Source organism: Dermacentor andersoni, chromosome 5, assembly GCF_023375885.2.
Source record: "Dermacentor andersoni chromosome 5, qqDerAnde1_hic_scaffold, whole genome shotgun sequence".
Taxonomy (NCBI): Eukaryota; Metazoa; Arthropoda; class Arachnida; order Ixodida; family Ixodidae; genus Dermacentor; species Dermacentor andersoni.
Genome location: NC_092818.1, coordinates 14,134,268 through 14,151,493, shown reverse-complemented (window position 1 = coordinate 14,151,493; position 17,226 = coordinate 14,134,268). Strand labels below are relative to the sequence as shown.

Here is a 17,226-nt window from a genome sequence, read left to right as displayed (position 1 = left end):
TGCTGGTGGCATGACACATGTGACATTTCTTTTTCAATAAAAGGAAGTCTGTCACTTATCCTGTGCACTGGTTCTCTTTGAATTGTAATTTGTTGCCTGTATTTGCTCTTTTGTTGTATTTCAGGTTAGGAATGGCTATCATAATTGACATTTAACCATATTGCACACAATGTGGATGATATGTAATTGCAATATATGGCCACCATAAATATAATAGAAGTTAATAATTCAAGAATAGTGCCTTTGCATGGTGATGCAGCCATGAATTGTGGCTGTAAGGTACCAGCACTGCAGGTAGCACTGCTTGTGCAGAATATAGTTCAACTATGCTACTTTCAAACATCATTGTTTTTATCTGCCTTTATATAGCTCCAGTTTCTGTGAACAGCACACATCTGGTGGAAGAGTGGCTTGCACCTGCAGTTGGGTCCAATTAATAGCCAAATTTCTGCCAGTTTTCATGTTATTAGCATATTAGTAAAGGCAGTCGTTATTATAGTAGCCTGGTTGCCCAGTGTAGAAGCCGCTGCAGAGTGTCAGGATCTCATACACATCTTCAGCTTTGCAGGAGACACAGCATCTGGCACATAATTTGTCATAGGCCATGTATTCAGGGCATGTTGAGTTAACTCACTAGCAAAGGAAAAACCAAGCTTCTTGGATATGAAGTAAACCGCCTGTATACTCAGTGGCCTTCTTCATTTCGTGTGACATATGTGGTTAAAGCGATCCTTGCTTTAAGCACTTCTTGTCCAGCAGCGGTCGTTTGCTTCTGAAACACTCAGGGTAGCTTTCAGCAAGCTGGACAGGAATAACACTGAAAAACCAGCAGATGTTAATTGTCGCGCTTATCATGCGAAGCTTCATAGAGTATGATGAGGGCGTAAATAAATGAGGGTGTTCCTCAAGGCCATGTAGCACATGTCACGAGTTTGGAGGAACATGATTTATAGCACTTTTTTGATCGCATGCTATAGGTTTAGCAGGTGTGGCCATGGTTGAAGTGCAGTGCAAGGTCAAGAAAACAGATATCTATGAGCAGCACCCTGGTAAAGGAGACTCTGGGAAAACTAGTGGGAAGCCTGTTGAACATCCGGTTGACCCACTTGCTGGCTCCATCAGGCAAAGTATGATAAAGAGAAGTAAGTCATCAACACATCAGAAGGTTTTTACATCTAAACACTGTGCTAAGGTTATAACATGCCAACAAGTCTTAGTGCGCAGGCTATGCACGACCAACTACATATGCCTTCTGTTCGGACATTGCTCATTGTAACTAACAAGGATGGAGTGGACAAAAAAAGAACAGCAGCTCCATTAATTTGGTTTCACTGGTATCAACAGTGTTTTGTAAGTGTACATTGCTATACTCCCCAATGCCTTCTTGGGTGACATCAGCAAGGACCAGCTTGAGGCAAGGGGTAATAGACGTATTTACAAGCTAAACATGCATGCATGGAGAGCACATTGTGTCCAAAAAGTAGGCACTTCACAGGGGCACTGGAGAAGGAACAGATTATTAACAGTGGGCAAAGACAAGCTATTAAACGACCTCTGAAACAATCCCTCATAAAGAGGAAATCATCTTTGTGTATCCATAAAGAGGGCAGATGGGCAAAGCCCCTTCAGTAAAGCTGCCAGCTTCAAAAGCCCACTTTATCATCCTGAATACTTCCTTCTTACGATTTTGCTGGATGCAAGCATTCTACTGTCCAAAAGCTGTCATTGAGAGCACTGTTGGTTTGGTGGCAATACAGTTCAGAAGCAATTGCTACAAACCTCCCTTCCTAGTTGGCCTGGATGCTCACTGTGCTTATGAAGCAGCACCATGAGGCAAGCAAGGTCAACGGATGCCTCCAAGCCCTTGTTCGTTTATCCCACTGCTCTGTTAGTAACAACCAGAGACTTGAAACCAACAAGCTCAAATTCCGCACTCGCGTGGTTACTGCAGAGGATAGATAAAAAGCAGAAAAACAGAAAACTCAAGGGAAAGGATAAAGCACCATTTAACACTTAGTATTGCTGCAGCCCACCCACTTCGTTTATTTTGTCTGGTCGTGCTACATGTTTTTACTATAGATAGGCATGAACTTCGGTGATGTTCCCAATCAGAGTCCAATTTTTATATGCACTACGTGGTGGTTCAAAGGGGCTCGAAACACTGCAATGGAAGCTTCAAGTAGAAAAGGTGCCTGGAAGAAAAAAAAAGCTCTGCTGCAACCATCTCGGCAACATCTTGTCCCCTTAATAAAAATTGTGCTTTCATATCACTTCATACTAGGCAAGGAGCTAGCACACCACAATCCCGCGACAGCCGCTAATAAGACCAAGACGGGAGCACATGTCTGTGAATGCGCAAACGGAGCCCCTAAGCCACTCTGCTCCTCCGCCACCCCCGCTGCACGCCTGCACCACTCGTTTCAAACACAGCACACCAAACACACATTCAGCGCTGAACAGTGGGCGGTCGACGCAGTTGCATTTACATGACTTGCAGCGAGCAGCACATCCCTCGATGACCACTAAGCAAAGTCGGACACGGCGACGCCACATCGCGGTTCGCTGCCAAGGCGCTAGGCCACTTCATTATTTCAATTGTCAGCACCGCCGGGTTCTCAAGAAAGCACGGGTCACACAACGCAGATTCTGTACTGCCAGAGCTCACCGAGGCCAAAGCCGCACTGCCGCACCGCCACTACTCACGGTTTTCCGCCAAGTAACACAGAACCTACAACCAACACACAAGCAACGCACGTACAATCACATGAGCAATGTTGAACAACGCGCGGCCCAGAGAACGATCACGCCGAGGACGAACACGCCACGGCGTCGCTCGGCGCCAGCATCGCGCCTTCTCAAAAATCCCTAAACAATGCTGTCCCTAGGCACCCAGGATCAGGTCACGTGAGGGATTTTTGTACGACAAATAGACGCACGCATGCTTTCCCGTAGCGCTGTTCCGTCGGTCTTGCCTACATTCCCCGAAGCGCAAGAACAACTGCAGGTCGCAGACATTTGACAATGCGGCATTTGGTTTTCACGAAGTAAAAGCTACAAGCGTGCGCATATTGACACGTGTACTTTATCGGGCGACCACGTTTCGCCGCTTAACAGCTGTAACCGCGCAGCGCGGAACGCGCCTGCAGTTTCTGGAAAGTTATCGATGCTTCTACCCGGCTTTCTGTTGTCACCGAACCTTGTCTTATCTGATGTCATCGCGTAACGCGAATGGTGTAGAACTTTGTGGAAGGCACGTGCGTCCGAACGATTAGTCTGGAACATTCGACGACTGCTCTATAAAAGCCGACGCGCTTGACCCGCTGATCAGATTTCCGACGATCGCCGACCGTGTTCGCCGCTATCGTTGTGCTATAAGTGTAGCCTGTTTTTGTGGGCACAGGTTCGCCCAATAAAAGCTAGTTTTGTATTCCACCGTACTGCTTCTTTCTTCACCGTCACTACCACGTGACATCTGGTGGAGGTGCTTTTCGTTCATGTACGGGACGCCCCCGACAAGCCGTGATCCCAGCCCAGACCGCAAACAGAACACCAACGTAGTCCCGGACCACCGAGCAAGCCGCCGTCTTCAACAGCTGCCCCCGGAGCACGGACTTCTACCTGAGAAGACCAAGAAGATTGTGGCCAAGGCAACCCTAATGGCAGCCCCAGCGTCGCCCATCGTGCTGCAGCAGCCCAGGCAACCGCCGACGTTCCGCGGTTCCACATTTGAGGACCCGGAAACCTGGCTGGAAACGTATGAGAGGGTCGCTACGTTTAACAACTGGGCAAGCGACGACAAGCTACGACATGTCTCTTTCGCATTGGAGGACGCCGCCAAGACATGGTTCGAGAATCGAGACGCCACTTTGACGACGTGGGACCTCTTCCGAAGCGGCTTCCTGCAAACATTTCAAAGCGTCGTGCGAAAAGAGCGAGCCCAAGCTCTACTGGAGACAAGAGCGAAGCTGCCGAATGAGACGATCGCGATCTTCACTGAGGAAATGAGCCGTCTGTTCTGCCACGCCGACCCCGAAATGTCCGAGGAGAAGAAAGTACGTCTACTGATGCGTGGTGTAAAAGAGGAACTTTTCGCCGGCATGGTAAGAAGCCCACCGAAGACCGTCGACGAGTTTCTTCGTGAGGCGACGAGCATCGAGAAGACACTGGAATTGCGGAACCGGCAATTCGACCGACGCACCAAGCCGACAAGCTACTCCGGAATTCAATCACTGGCCACGGACGATCTATGCGAGACCATCAGGGCCATTGTGCGCGAAGAACTGCGCAAGGTCTTGCCATCGTCGCAGCCTCAAGTGGCCTCGATCGCCGACATCGTGAAAGAAGAGGTGCACCGATCCCTAGGAGTTCCTGAGCTGCAACCACAATTACCGCAGCCCCAGCCAGAAGCGATGACATACGCCGCCGTCGCACGCCGTAGAGGTCCCCCTCCGCGACCACGCCAGGGCCTTGCAACGACGCAATTCCGTCGTCCACCGCCGCCGCCGCCAGCACGCCCACCCGTCGCCCAGCGCACCTACGCGAGGAAGACGGACATTTGGCGCGCCCCCGACCACCGCCCGCTCTGCTACCACTGCGGTGAAGCCGGCCATGTGTACCGCCGATGCCCATACCGCGACCTGGGATTGCGAGGCTTCGCCGTAAACGCACAGCGCCCGAGGGAAGGTGAACGACCTCGTGACATCGCCGACTACCTCGCCGCTACTCAGTGGAGCCCTCGACGACCATCGCGTTCGCCATCACCAGGCCGCTACCTGTCGCCGCAGCGCCGACCATACACTGGCCCAGCCCGGGGCCGGTCAGCGAGCCCATATCCGGAAAACTAAAAGCAGCAACCGATGGAGGTGCGGTTGCTGTTCTTCGAACTGACGAAGATCCTCCGCCGCCGACGAAGACGACGAAGAGACCACCTCGACGACATAATAACGACCCGCCGCCGTCCCGACGAAGCCAGGAAGGCAAGACTACACCGACGAACGACGACTTGACGACGCGACGTTCCAACTTCAGTTCAACACGACGCAGCCGTGATCCGACGCCACGACCTAACTGCAACGCCAGACAAAGAACCACCGACCTCGACGTGCTTCTCGACGGCCACGCAGTCACTGCCTTAGTCGACACAGGGGCCGATTACTCCGTAATGAGTGGACACATCGCCGCCCAGTTGAAGAAGGTTAAGACTGCATGGGAGGGCCCCCAAATTCGGACCGCTGGAGGACACCTCATTGCGCCGACTGGAATGTGCACGGCAAGAATAACCATTCATGACCGGACTTACCCTGCCACCTTCGTTATCCTCCAACAGTGTTCACGAGACGTCATTCTCGGCATGGACTTCCTGAATCAACATGGCGCCGTCATCAACCTGAAGTCGAAATCGATAACGCTGTCACAAGATCAAGCGATACCGCCGGAGAGCTGTCGTAGTCACCACGCCTTGAGTGTGCTCGAAGATCAAGTGAGCATCCCGCCGCGTTCCAGCATTATTATTTCCGTCGGCACTGAAACACCCGCTCACTTAGAAGGCGTCATCGAGGGCGACCAACATCTACTGCTCGACCGTGAAATTTGCGTCGCAAGAGGGATCGCTCGACTCCACGGAGGGCAAGTGGAAGTTATGCTAACCAACTTCAGCCAAGAGTTCAAGCACATCAACAAGGGCACGACAATCACATACATCGAGGAAATTGTGGAAACCAGCAATGCCTTTGTCCTCTCGGATTCAGCCGCATCTACCCCGATGAGCATTATCCCCGAACCAGACTTCGACGTGAATCCAAGTCTTCCTATGAGTAAGCAGCAACAGATCAGAAGTCTTCTCCGACGATACAAAGACTGCTTTTCGACGTCATCGAGGATTCGACAAACACCAGTTGCAAAGCACGCATAATAACCGAAGAGAGCGGTCGACCATTCCGCCAGAGCCCTTACCGAGTTTCGACGCGAGAACGTGAAGCTATGAGGCAACAAGTCGACGAAATGCTGCGCGACGACATCATCCAGCCGTCGAAAAGCCCGTGGGCCTCTCCTGTAGTCCTGGTAAAGAAAAAGGACGGAACCCTACGCTTCTGCGTCGATTATCGTCGACTGAACAAGATCACGAAGAAGGATGTGTACCCCCTACCACGGATAGAAGACGCATTGGATCGGCTCTGCAACGCTAAATACTTCTCGTCGATGGACCTCAAGTCTGGCTACTGGCAAATAGAAGTCGACGAGAGAGATCGCGAAAAGACTGCCTTCATCACGCCAGACGGCCTCTACGAGTTCAAGGTCATGCCATTCGGACTGTGCTCGGCGCCTGCAACGTTTCAGCGCGTCATGGACACGGTGTTAGCCGGACTAAAGTGGCAGACGTGCCTTGTTTACCTGGATGACGTTGTGGTCTTCGGCGGAAATTTCGACGATCACCTTAGGCGGCTTGCGACAGTGTTAGAAGCCATCAAGTCATCAGGGCTCACTCTGAAGCCGCAAAAGTGCCGTTTCGCTTACGATGAGCTTTTGTTCCTAGGTCACGTGATCAGCAAATCAGGAGTACGCCCCGACCCACAGAAGACAGCTGCCATCGCAAAATTCCCGCAGCCAACCGACAAGAAGGCAGTGCGCAGATTCCTTGGCATGTGTGCCTACTATAGGCGCTTTGTCAAGGACTTTTCACGCATCGCGGAGCCGCTAACACATCTAACCAAATGTGATGTCGCGTTGAAGTGGGAAACGCTTCAGGCCAAGGCATTTGAAGAACTCAAACGACGCATGCAGTCGCCGCCGGTACTTGCACACTTCGACGATGACGCCGATACCGAAATCCACACTGACGCCAGTAGCCTAGGCCTCGGTGCCGTCCTAGTCCAGAGGAAAGAAGGACTTGAAAGGTCGCTAGCCGGTCTAGCCGGTCGCTGTCAAAAGCGGAAAGCAACTATTCTACGACTGAAAAGGAACGCCTCACCATCATTTGGGCTACAGCTAAATTCCGCCCTTACCTCTATGGCAGGCCATTCGAAGTCGTCAGCGACCATCACGCGTTGTCTTGGCTAGCTAACTTAAAGGACCCTTCAGGACGGCTGGCGCGGTGGAGCCTCAGACTACAAAAATATGACATCACGGTAATATACAAGTCCGGAAGAAAACACTCCGACGCCGACTGCTTATCGCGCGCCCCCATCGATCCCCCGCCGCAAGACGACGAGGACGGCGACGCCTTCCTTGGGATAATAAGCGTGGAAGGCTTCACTAAACAGCAGCGAGCAGACCCGGAGCTAAAAGGCCTCGTCGAGTACTTGGAAGGGAAAACCGACGTTGTCCCTAGGGCATTTAAGCGCGGGTTGTCTTCGTTCACGCTACAAAACTACCTGCTCGTGAAGAAGAACTTCTCACCATTCCGCGCCAGTTACCTTCTTGTTGTACCGTCAGCGCTGCGTCCAGAAATACTGCACGTCCTACACGACGATCCAACCGCTGGGCACCTCGGATTCTCCCGGACGCTGTCGAGAATACAGGAAAGGTATTACTGGCCGCGTCTGACCGCCGACGTCGCCCGTTACGTCAAGACATGCCGAGACTGTCAACGACGCAAGACACCACCGACAAGGCCAGCAGGATTACTACAGCCGATCGAACCTCCTCGCTGACCATTCCAGCAGATTGGGATGGATTTGTTGGGGCCGTTTCCGATATCAACATCCGGGAATAAGTGGATCGTCGTGGCGACGGACTATCTCACCCGTTTTGCTGAAACTAAAGCTCTACCAAAAGGCAGTGCAGCCGAAGTGGCGAAATTTTTCGTGGAGAACATCCTGCTGCGACATGGTGCCCCAGAAGTCCTCATCACCGACAGAGGAACGGCTTTTACAGCAGAAATCACCCAAGCCATTCTGAAGTACAGCCAGACAAGCCACAGGAGGACAACTGCCTACCATCCGCAGACGAATGGTCTCACGGAGCGCCTGAACAAGACCCTCGCCGACATGCTAGCAATGTACGTCGACGTCAAACACAAGACGTGGGACGCGGTCCTGCCGTACGTAACCTTTGCGTACAACACGGCGGTGCAAGAAACAACACAGATCACGCCGTTTAAGCTGGTTTACGGCAGGAACCCGACGACGACGCTCGACGCCATGCTGCCCCACGTCACTGACGAAGAGAATGTTGACGTCGCTAGCTATCTCCAGCGCGCCGAAGAAGCCCGACAGCTCGCCCGCCTGCGAATCAAGAGCCAGCAGAGGACCGACAGCCGACACTACAACCTCCGACGACGCTTCGTCGAGTACCAGCCTGGCGACCGTGTTTGGGTCTGGACCCCGATACGCCGACGAGGACTCAGTGAGAAACTACTCCGACGCTATTTCGGACCCTACAAGGTCATCCGACGTATTGGCGCTCTGGACTATGAGGTCGTGCCAGACGGCATTTCGCATTCACAGCGGCGCCGCGCACGATCTGAAGTGGTCCACGTGGTGCGCCTAAAACCCTTTTACGGACGCTGACAAACTTCCTTATTTTTGTTGTTTCTTTGCTACGAGTGCTTTTGTTTACTACCTTCGTTTGTTTGCAGCATCGGGTCGATGCTTTTTAAGAGGGGGGTCTTGACACGTGTAATTTATCGGGCGACCACGTTTCGCCGCTTAACAACTGTAACCGCGCAGCGCGGAACGCGCCTGCAGTTTCTGGAAAGTTATCGATGCTTCTACCCGGCTTTCTGTTGTCACCGAACCTTGTCTTATCTGATGTCATCGCGTAACGCGAATGGTGTAGAACTTTGTGGCAGGCACGCGGGTCCGAACGATTAGTCTGGAACATTTGACGACTGCTCTATAAAAGCCGACGCGCTTGACCCGCTGATCAAATTTCCGACGATCGCCGACCGTGTTCGCCGCTATCGTTGTGCTATAAGTGTAGCCTGTTTTTGTGGGCACAGGTTCGCCCAATAAAAGCTAGTTTTGAATTCCACCGTACTGCTTCTTTCTTCACCGTCACTACCACGTGACAATATGTACATACGACACCGGCTGCGCGAGCCCTCAGTGGCAGGTCACGTTCATCAGTGCTTAAATCACTGAAGTCGAGCCCAGCATCGCGAGCCAATGTGTCGTTGTCAGGATCACCCATTGCAACGAACGTCAAAGTTGGCGTCATAAAATAAAGAACCAGCTTATCGTCGCGCGCTGTCCCTTCCGCTGGCCACCATAGTTCCGCTTTCGCGCTGCTGTCGGCTCTGTCTTGGCTCTGTTTCAGGCCGCGCATTTAAGTTTTGCGCAGAAAAGCCGTAGCGCCGTCTGCGGCCGCCGTTTTACTCACCGAGGGCGCAACGTCATTATGTGACTATGACGTCACCAATCCTCGATCGGAGGGCGGGCGACTCGAACTGCGCTAGTGGCACGCAGACGCTTCAGAACGCATTTTCTCTTCAAATAAGGCTGTTCTTTGCATTAAACAAGCGTTTCGAGGTTTCTGGGACGGTATTTCAACGGTCCACGTTGACTTAATATTAACCTTTAGTGTCTCTTTAACGCGTACACGCCATTTTGACGCGGTGATTTTCCCGATTTCGTGACGTCGCGTGACAGGCAGGTGAAGTCGGTGCAGCCCGGAAACTTCTGACCAATAGCAGAGGGTTAATGTCGAAAAGGGGTCGAATCAGAAATAACTATTTTTCTTTTTTTCAGTCCAGTCGTGCATAATCACTGTGTACGCGCCTTGTCAGATGTAAAGCTGTCGCGCTTTTCGTGACATCGCGTGACAGACAGGCGAAGAGGGGGTGGCTCAAAAAAGTTTTTGACCAATCGCGTAGGGCTGATTGCAGAAGGGGAATGGGGAATAGAAATGCTTGGAATAGCTGTACGTTATAGCACCCCAGGGGCACGATTGGGGATCTTTGTTCGATACGCGTTCTGTTCGGTTGCTGCAACGTCACAAAGTGGGCAGTATGCAAAATTTGTGAGAACGGGACGGAGAGAGCAGCCAATCGGCAAGCGGTGAACTCCTCAGAAGTTTACCTCGTTTGTCGTCTGCTTGCAGACAGTACACTTCAAAACAAAATGTTTCTCGTCTTCCAATGAATAAAATCCGTCAGCACTGACACGACGCCGGACCTTACTTTCACGTGCAACACACGCAAAGTCAATTGGTCAAACACCATGCAATACTCGAGAAGCGATCACTACATTATTTCCATAGAAACAGAAGGCGGCCCGCAGGAGCACAATGCCGATCGTCAAATGAAGATCATCAACTGGAATCAGCTACGGAAACATCGTGACAAGCAACAGGTGGAAGACATCAAAGACATAGACCAATGGACCGACCAACTGCGGTGGGATATCGAGCGCGTGACGCAAACGATCCCGTCGATAGCTGGGCTTGAGACAATAGACTCCCGGTTGCTGCACATGTGGGAAGCCAAAACCCACCTACAATGCCGATGGAAACAACAGAGACAAAATAGCAGACTACGTAAACGGATAGCGCAGCTCAACAAAGAAATAGAAAAGCACGTGCTTAACTTGCAACAACAACAATAAGAAGAGAAATGTGCGGAGATGGACGGTCAACTCACCATGCGTTGCACGTGGAACATTCCGCGGTACCTGATTGATCCCACCAACACCACGACCGCCCACATGCAAGGCATATACAAAATCATACATGCTTACGGGGGAACGGAACAACAATTCCTACGGGATCCGGAACGCCTTTACATATCCCAAACGCCACCGCAAATATATCCGGACTACTCGGGCAAATTCAACGCCACCCTAGACGCGGAATTCTCCGTTGCCGAAATCCAGGCGGCCCTCGTGAAACTGAACACCAGGTCGGCCCCTCGCCCCGATCGAATATCTAATAAGGCACTACGCAATCTCGATTACGGATAGATCGAGAAACTCACAAAATACATTAACGAGTGTTGGGCACACGGCAAGCTACCCAGCAATGGAAAAAAGCAAAGATCATGCTCATACCGAAACCCTGAAAGAAACTACAGCTGGAGAACCTGCGCGCCATCTCCCTCATGTCTTGCGTGGGTAAGTTGATGGAGCTCCCCTCCCATGCGTTTCTCAATATACTCACGGATTAGCCCGAGGACAACGAATTATTTCCACACACCATGATTGGGTTGAGAAGACATCTGTCCACGCAAGACGCCCTTCTGCAACTAAAACATCAAATTCTAGACAATCCAGGGCGCTCGACCAGAGCCATCCTCGGCATGGACCTGAAGAGGGCGTTCTATAACGTTCGCCACGATGCCATATTGCGACAAATAGACAAGCTAAATCTCGGACTGCGAAGGTACAACTACGTCCGACACTTCCTCACGGGAAGAACCGCCCGTATGCGAGTGGGACAACTAGAGTCAGATCAAATCAACAGCGGGAGCTCGGGCACCCAGCAGGGCTCGGTTATCTCGCCGATGCTCTTCAATCTCCTCCTGCTGGGGTTACCCGACCGATTGCTTCAAATCGAAGGACTGCATCACACGCTATACGCGGATGATATTACGATCTGAACGACAACTGGCAGTGGAGGAACGATCGCGCAACGTTTACAACAGGCCATCCAATGCCTGGAAAACTACCTCGTAGGCACGGGACTCGCCTGCTCGGCCAGAGAATCCGAACTGCTGCTATATAGGCCTCGTGCGCTGCAGCTTTGAACCGAACAAGTGGCGCCACCTGTAATACGCGGCGGAAATTTGCCGTCGTCTCGAAGCAGCCTGCCTCAGTGCAGTCAGCATGGCGTCTCGTTCCGACAGCTCCGAATCGCGGAAGAAAAAAGGTGGCACCGTTTATTGCTGCGTGTATGGTTGCCACAACAGCTATAGAAATGTTGTGGGGAAAGTCCCGAACATTAAGTTCTATAGCTTTCCATGGAAGCCCTACGAGAAGGAGCGACGGGAGCGGTGGATTAAAGCAGTGCGAAGAGCCAGGTAAACAAGTGACCATTTCGTTTTCTTGCGTTGATTTTGGCTTTCTCCATGGTTACAGTTGAAGTAATGCCTCGTTTCTTTCTTTTTTAGTGCACACGGTGGACTGTGGCAACCCGTTAAGGGCCAAACACGCATTTGTAGCGCCCATTTCGTGGGTAATGAGAAGAGTACTGTTGTCCACCACCCTGTCTACATTCCAACGATATTCCCTTCCTGCTACGGGAGAGAAGATGGCGTAGGGCCCGCAACGAAGCTAGAGAGATACGAGCGGTAAGTTCCTATGTAGCCGATGATAGTACGCTTTAATACTGTGTTTAATAAAAATTCAGTCAGTACTCTAACGACCGCAAAAGGGTAAAATGCACGAGTTGAGCTCCGAATCGGCCGCGCGATATGCTGTCGGTGTTATGCTGGTGATTTCCTCGTCTTTGTGCATGGTCGTCCTCACGCGCTGGACGAGCCCATATCAAGTTGCGCAGTTTTCTGTTATACTTCACAATCGTGTGTTTTCTCTACCTTAGGTTGCGGCGACGTGTTACAGCATGTGCGGCGCGGACGTCTACTGGTTCTGACAGCGAAACAGGCGCTTCCTCTCTCGGTGGTCTGGTCCTTGGTGCCGTTGAGGACCAATTGGAAGCTGCAGATAAAAGCGTTACTTTTGCTTCGGTGGTAAGGCCCTCATGTATAGAATCCTTTCAAATGCTAACGCCTGCTATATGTAGGCTGCTGCTTTTTTTTGTGCAGAGGCATAATTCTACAGTACTATGCGTTTAAGGATAACGCAACGCTATAGGACATTTAAATTGTCCACCACTTGTTTGTTTTAATTACAGCCTTTTCCTTACCTTCCTGCATGTACGTTGAAGCAACTCGAATATGTTGTTTGCTGACCGTGCCACTACTGCTTAAAATAAGACTTTTGTTTAACTTTGCAAAAGAAAGAAAATAAAGACAGCCAGAACTAGGGCACCCTAGCTAATGCAGCTGTGTGTAGCCATGGCAGTCCCGTTAGTATTCGCTTGAGTCTCTACCCTTCTGTGCTCAGTATTATGCAGGTGTGTCCCCAACAGCACTTTAATTCTCTTCTAACCAGCGATGTGAATTTCGTCCCACAGTTTCACAAAATATTTATTAGTGTTGACTAACAATATGTTGCTTGTCATGTGTTACATATTCTAGGGGACTCAAACAGACGCAGATGTACATGGAGGCCAGTGCTGTATATTACTCTCAGTGACATCAAATGGCTCAGCCTCTACACAGCTGTCACATGCAAGCACATCAAACATAGGTGTGCAGACAGTCCCGACGACAAGATCCGCAAGCACTGGAACAGACGAAAGAAGCTGTGTATTCCTTGGGTATGACTCGCTAAAGGAGAGAGCAGATGGATTTAGGGAATTATGTGGCATCAGCACCAATGTCTTCGCTTTGCTGATGTCTATCCTGTCACCAATAGCCGTAAGGCGAATCGATGTGCCGATTCCTCAGAAACTTGTAATTTTTCTGATGGAGCTTAAGCTTGGCATTTCTTTTGCTAGCTTGGGGGTCCTTTTTGGACTTCACCGTACGGCAGTTAGCCGTATATTTTATTTTGTTTTAAGTAACCTGCTGGCTGCAATGAAGGAATGGATACCCGAACCATCATTTTCCACAGTGCAAGCAACCATGCCAGCATGTTTTAAGTTGCACTATCCACGCTGCCGTTATATAATAGATTGCACTGAAGTAAGAACTGAAGAACCACCTACAGTTGAGCAAAGGAGAGCACTCTTTTCACACTATAAGGGTGGCTACACTTTGAAGTTTTTACTAGGCATTTTGCCAAATGGTGTAGTCACGTTCGTCTCCGAAGCCTACGGTGGTCGCACATCAGACACTCACATAACACTTGAATCCGGATTCCTTGACAGGATTGAGCCTGGCGACATAGTACTTGCAGATAAGGGTTTTCCGGGCATTAGAGCGCCCGTTTCAGGCCAGAAAGGCATTGTTGTTTTGCCCCCTTTTTCAAAAGGGAATGTGCAGTTTACGCATGAGGAACTGCAGGAAACATACAACGTCGCCCAAGTTCGCATACACGTGGAAAGGGTGATTCAAAGTGTGAAGATGTTCAACATCCTCAACGCAAGAATAACCATTGAGCTGATTCCTCACATGAGCGATATTATGCGGATGTGTTGTATTCTGGTCAACCTACAGCCACCAATCTTTGGTGCCAAAAAGCCTGACTCTGTAGAGGAGTGTTGAGATTCTAAGCCGATTTTAGTTTGGCAGAAGTGGACTGAATCAAGTGTTCAACAGAACATTTCCAGGACCTTGAATTAGGACTGGGAACCATTTTTATTCAATGCAAATGTACATAACGCATGAATGCATTGCAATAAAACTCTGCAATAAAACATGTTTTCACTCTCAACCCAGCCTTTTTAATTATGCCTAGGCTGCAAGAACCCCTCTTCACAAAAAGAAAGGCGCTACACTCGTGGACAGCACATTACACTTGAACAGTTTGTTTTGATAAGTCTAAGCCGTTTTAGAAGATACTTGAAATAGTATCCTTCAAGCTTAGGGATGTACTCGGAGAGAAATTTTTCATCCCTCTCAACAATTAGGCTGAGACTGTTTTTTCGAGTACACAAACAAATGCACTTCTTGAATATTTAAAACATACAATATAACCATCACCTGTGTGAAATACGGGCGGGTTTTCCTTAGAGTCAACTTTCCATTGACATAGTGGATGTACCTTACATAGCTCACTTCCTGATCAGCATCAATAAGCTTTGAGCCCTTTAGAGAAAAGGGGCATTTGATTTCAACCGCACGAGTTGTGTTGTTGGTTGAAATGATGCCATCAGGGCTGCAGCACAGCCAGTGCTGTTCTGGGTGTATAACTAGACCAACCTGCAGAAGAAACATGAAAGGATGTAAGAAACATATTAGCTTTCTTGAATACATGGAAATGATACCTCATGAATTGGAACCTGCAGGAGCATTGAGAGCTCCTGTCTTGCCACGTCTTCTGTATTCTTTCCTGTAGAATGAGAAGAACAAGAAAATACTTTTCGGACACATTTGTATTTGGCACCTTCTTACGTGCACAAGATAACACAATACACACAATGAGCCTTTTATAACGAATGAAGGCACTACGAGGCTGCCTGTTTACATCTGCATGTTCTTGTAAAGGTGTGCTGCTGCTTACCGTAGGTGGTGGCAGCTGTTGCAAAGACTCTCGGTGTCGCCAATGCATCTGCAAGAGCTTCAAACTCTGCCTCTCTCGTCTTTATTCGGTGAGCAGCGGAGCTTGTGATTCGAAAAATCCTCTCCTGATGCCACCTAGAATCAAGAAAGAATGTACCATTAGTGTCAGGAAGAAAGCGCAACGACGCATGCAGAGAAAAAACAAACCTTTTTACAGTTCCCTGGCCCCTGGTCATCAGTTCGATTTCGATTATTTCATCTATGCTTTTTTGCACGAACTTTTCATAAAAAGTTCTTTCCCTGACCGGCAGTGCAGACAGCATGTCGCACCTTTTAACTCTGAGGGGCAATGCATTGGTGACTTCCATCATGCTATAAATGGCGCGCCCGCTTTCCACAATTGCTCTCACGAGCTCAGAAGCTGCGCGACTCGATACTTATTCAACCGCACCGGGAGACGCAGCCCCGGATTCTTTGAATATACCGCCCTCTATGCCCAGCAGCACGTCTGTGAAGGCGCACCTAATGTCCGGAAATTGGGCGTGAACTTCAGACGCGGACAATGCCTTAAGCACTGGTGCAGGCAAGGGGCGACCTGGGCGGACGATTGCAATTATGTTATGGGATGGACCTTGTGATAAAGCATTTTCGTTCTTACCTGGAAAAAGTTCTTTAGTCTGCTTTTTCGTGTCCACGGTTGGACGCGACGAAGGTTTCAGCCACGCGCACGGTAGGTCTGTGCAGGACGTGTGCACGGAGTTGTTCACGAACAGAGCCAGCGCCGCTGCGTGCTTGCACCAGCCTCGGCATCCCACCTTGCACGTGCATCTGGCTTCAACGATCCATCTTGGCTTCGCAGACAACTGCGCGAGCATCGCACACCTCTCATCAACATGCAACGAATAAATATAATGCTGTTTCATGAGTTGTGCTTACCGTCAGTCGCACGTCGTAATCCGCACTCTTCATCGTATCCAGCTTTTCTAGACACAAGGGTTTAGTTCGCGTGAGTGCCACCACGTGGCGTACTGACCTTCAACTTTTCAAACTTCCCGCGGTGACGCGGGATGACGTCAACTAAACAAAAATAAAAAGAATAAAGCTATCCCTGCGCATTGAACTTCGCCACAATGCTTGTCCCGCCGGCGTTATCAGTGTTCTTGATAAAGCGTATTCGCTCGTCGCCTGGAAATTACTCGTCATCCTAAGAGCGTTTAGTCGCGACGAGCAATGGTTGATTCTGGGCTTTTGATGCGGTTCTTTTTTTTTCTTGCTTTTTTATTTTCCTTTTCTTTTTCTTTTTTATTTTTTCATTCTACGGAGTAAAGAAGCTAGCCTAACCGTCAGAAGCATATTTAGCGCCAGCAAACAAGGACGGAAGGGAGACGACAACACAATGCGTCGTCTCCCTTCCGTCCTTGTTCGCTGGCGCTAAATATGCTTTCAATTTACCAACACGCCCAACAAATGGCAATGCGTCAGAAGCACTTCGGGGCAGCCTTTCTTCAGTCGGCACACATTGTTAACGTCCGAACATCGAACAGCGTCTACTAGAGACGTCGTCGTGGACGGATTTTGATTTTCCCTATATCGAATTCGTTCAGGCGCACACAATTATTTCACTAACGACTTTTCAATGCGCACTCATGGGCTACCGCCGCAGCTGCAAATCAACACATCTAGAAGTATTAAGACATATACATGGATATGTTGGTTTTGACACAAAAGTCACGGCACAAGAGTTGAGCAAACTGTCCCTGTGTCGTGGCAGGGTGTGAGACCGGGTTAGTTGGTATTCCGTGCTAAAATGACTAGCGCAAGGATGGACACGGGACACTAAAGAGGCGACAAGGATAAGCGCAAGCTTCCAACTGGGCGCTTGTCCTTGTAGCGTCTTTAGTATCCCCTGCCTCTTGCGCTAGTCACTTCAGCCTGTGTCGGCGTTCGTTAGCATGCTATGGCCGAAGCTGCTCGCAATATTACGTCACATTTACTGGCCACCAGGTCAGGTACACCCTTGGGTAGGACATATACAGTACTTGCAGTTAGTTTCCAAAGTCGTCTCCTAT

The 17,226-nt window shown here is 50.0% G+C and overlaps 1 long non-coding RNA gene across 1 annotated transcript; it reads left to right on the top strand.

Moving 5' to 3' along the window:
• Positions 1–11,722: 11,722 nt before the first annotated feature.
• LOC126530120 (uncharacterized) lies at positions 11,723–14,359 on the top strand. Its single transcript, XR_011894581.1, has 4 exons — positions 11,723–11,950; positions 12,041–12,220; positions 12,472–12,619; positions 13,130–14,359. It is a non-coding gene; the product is annotated as an uncharacterized lncRNA (long non-coding RNA).
• Positions 14,360–17,226: the final 2,867 nt, after the last annotated feature.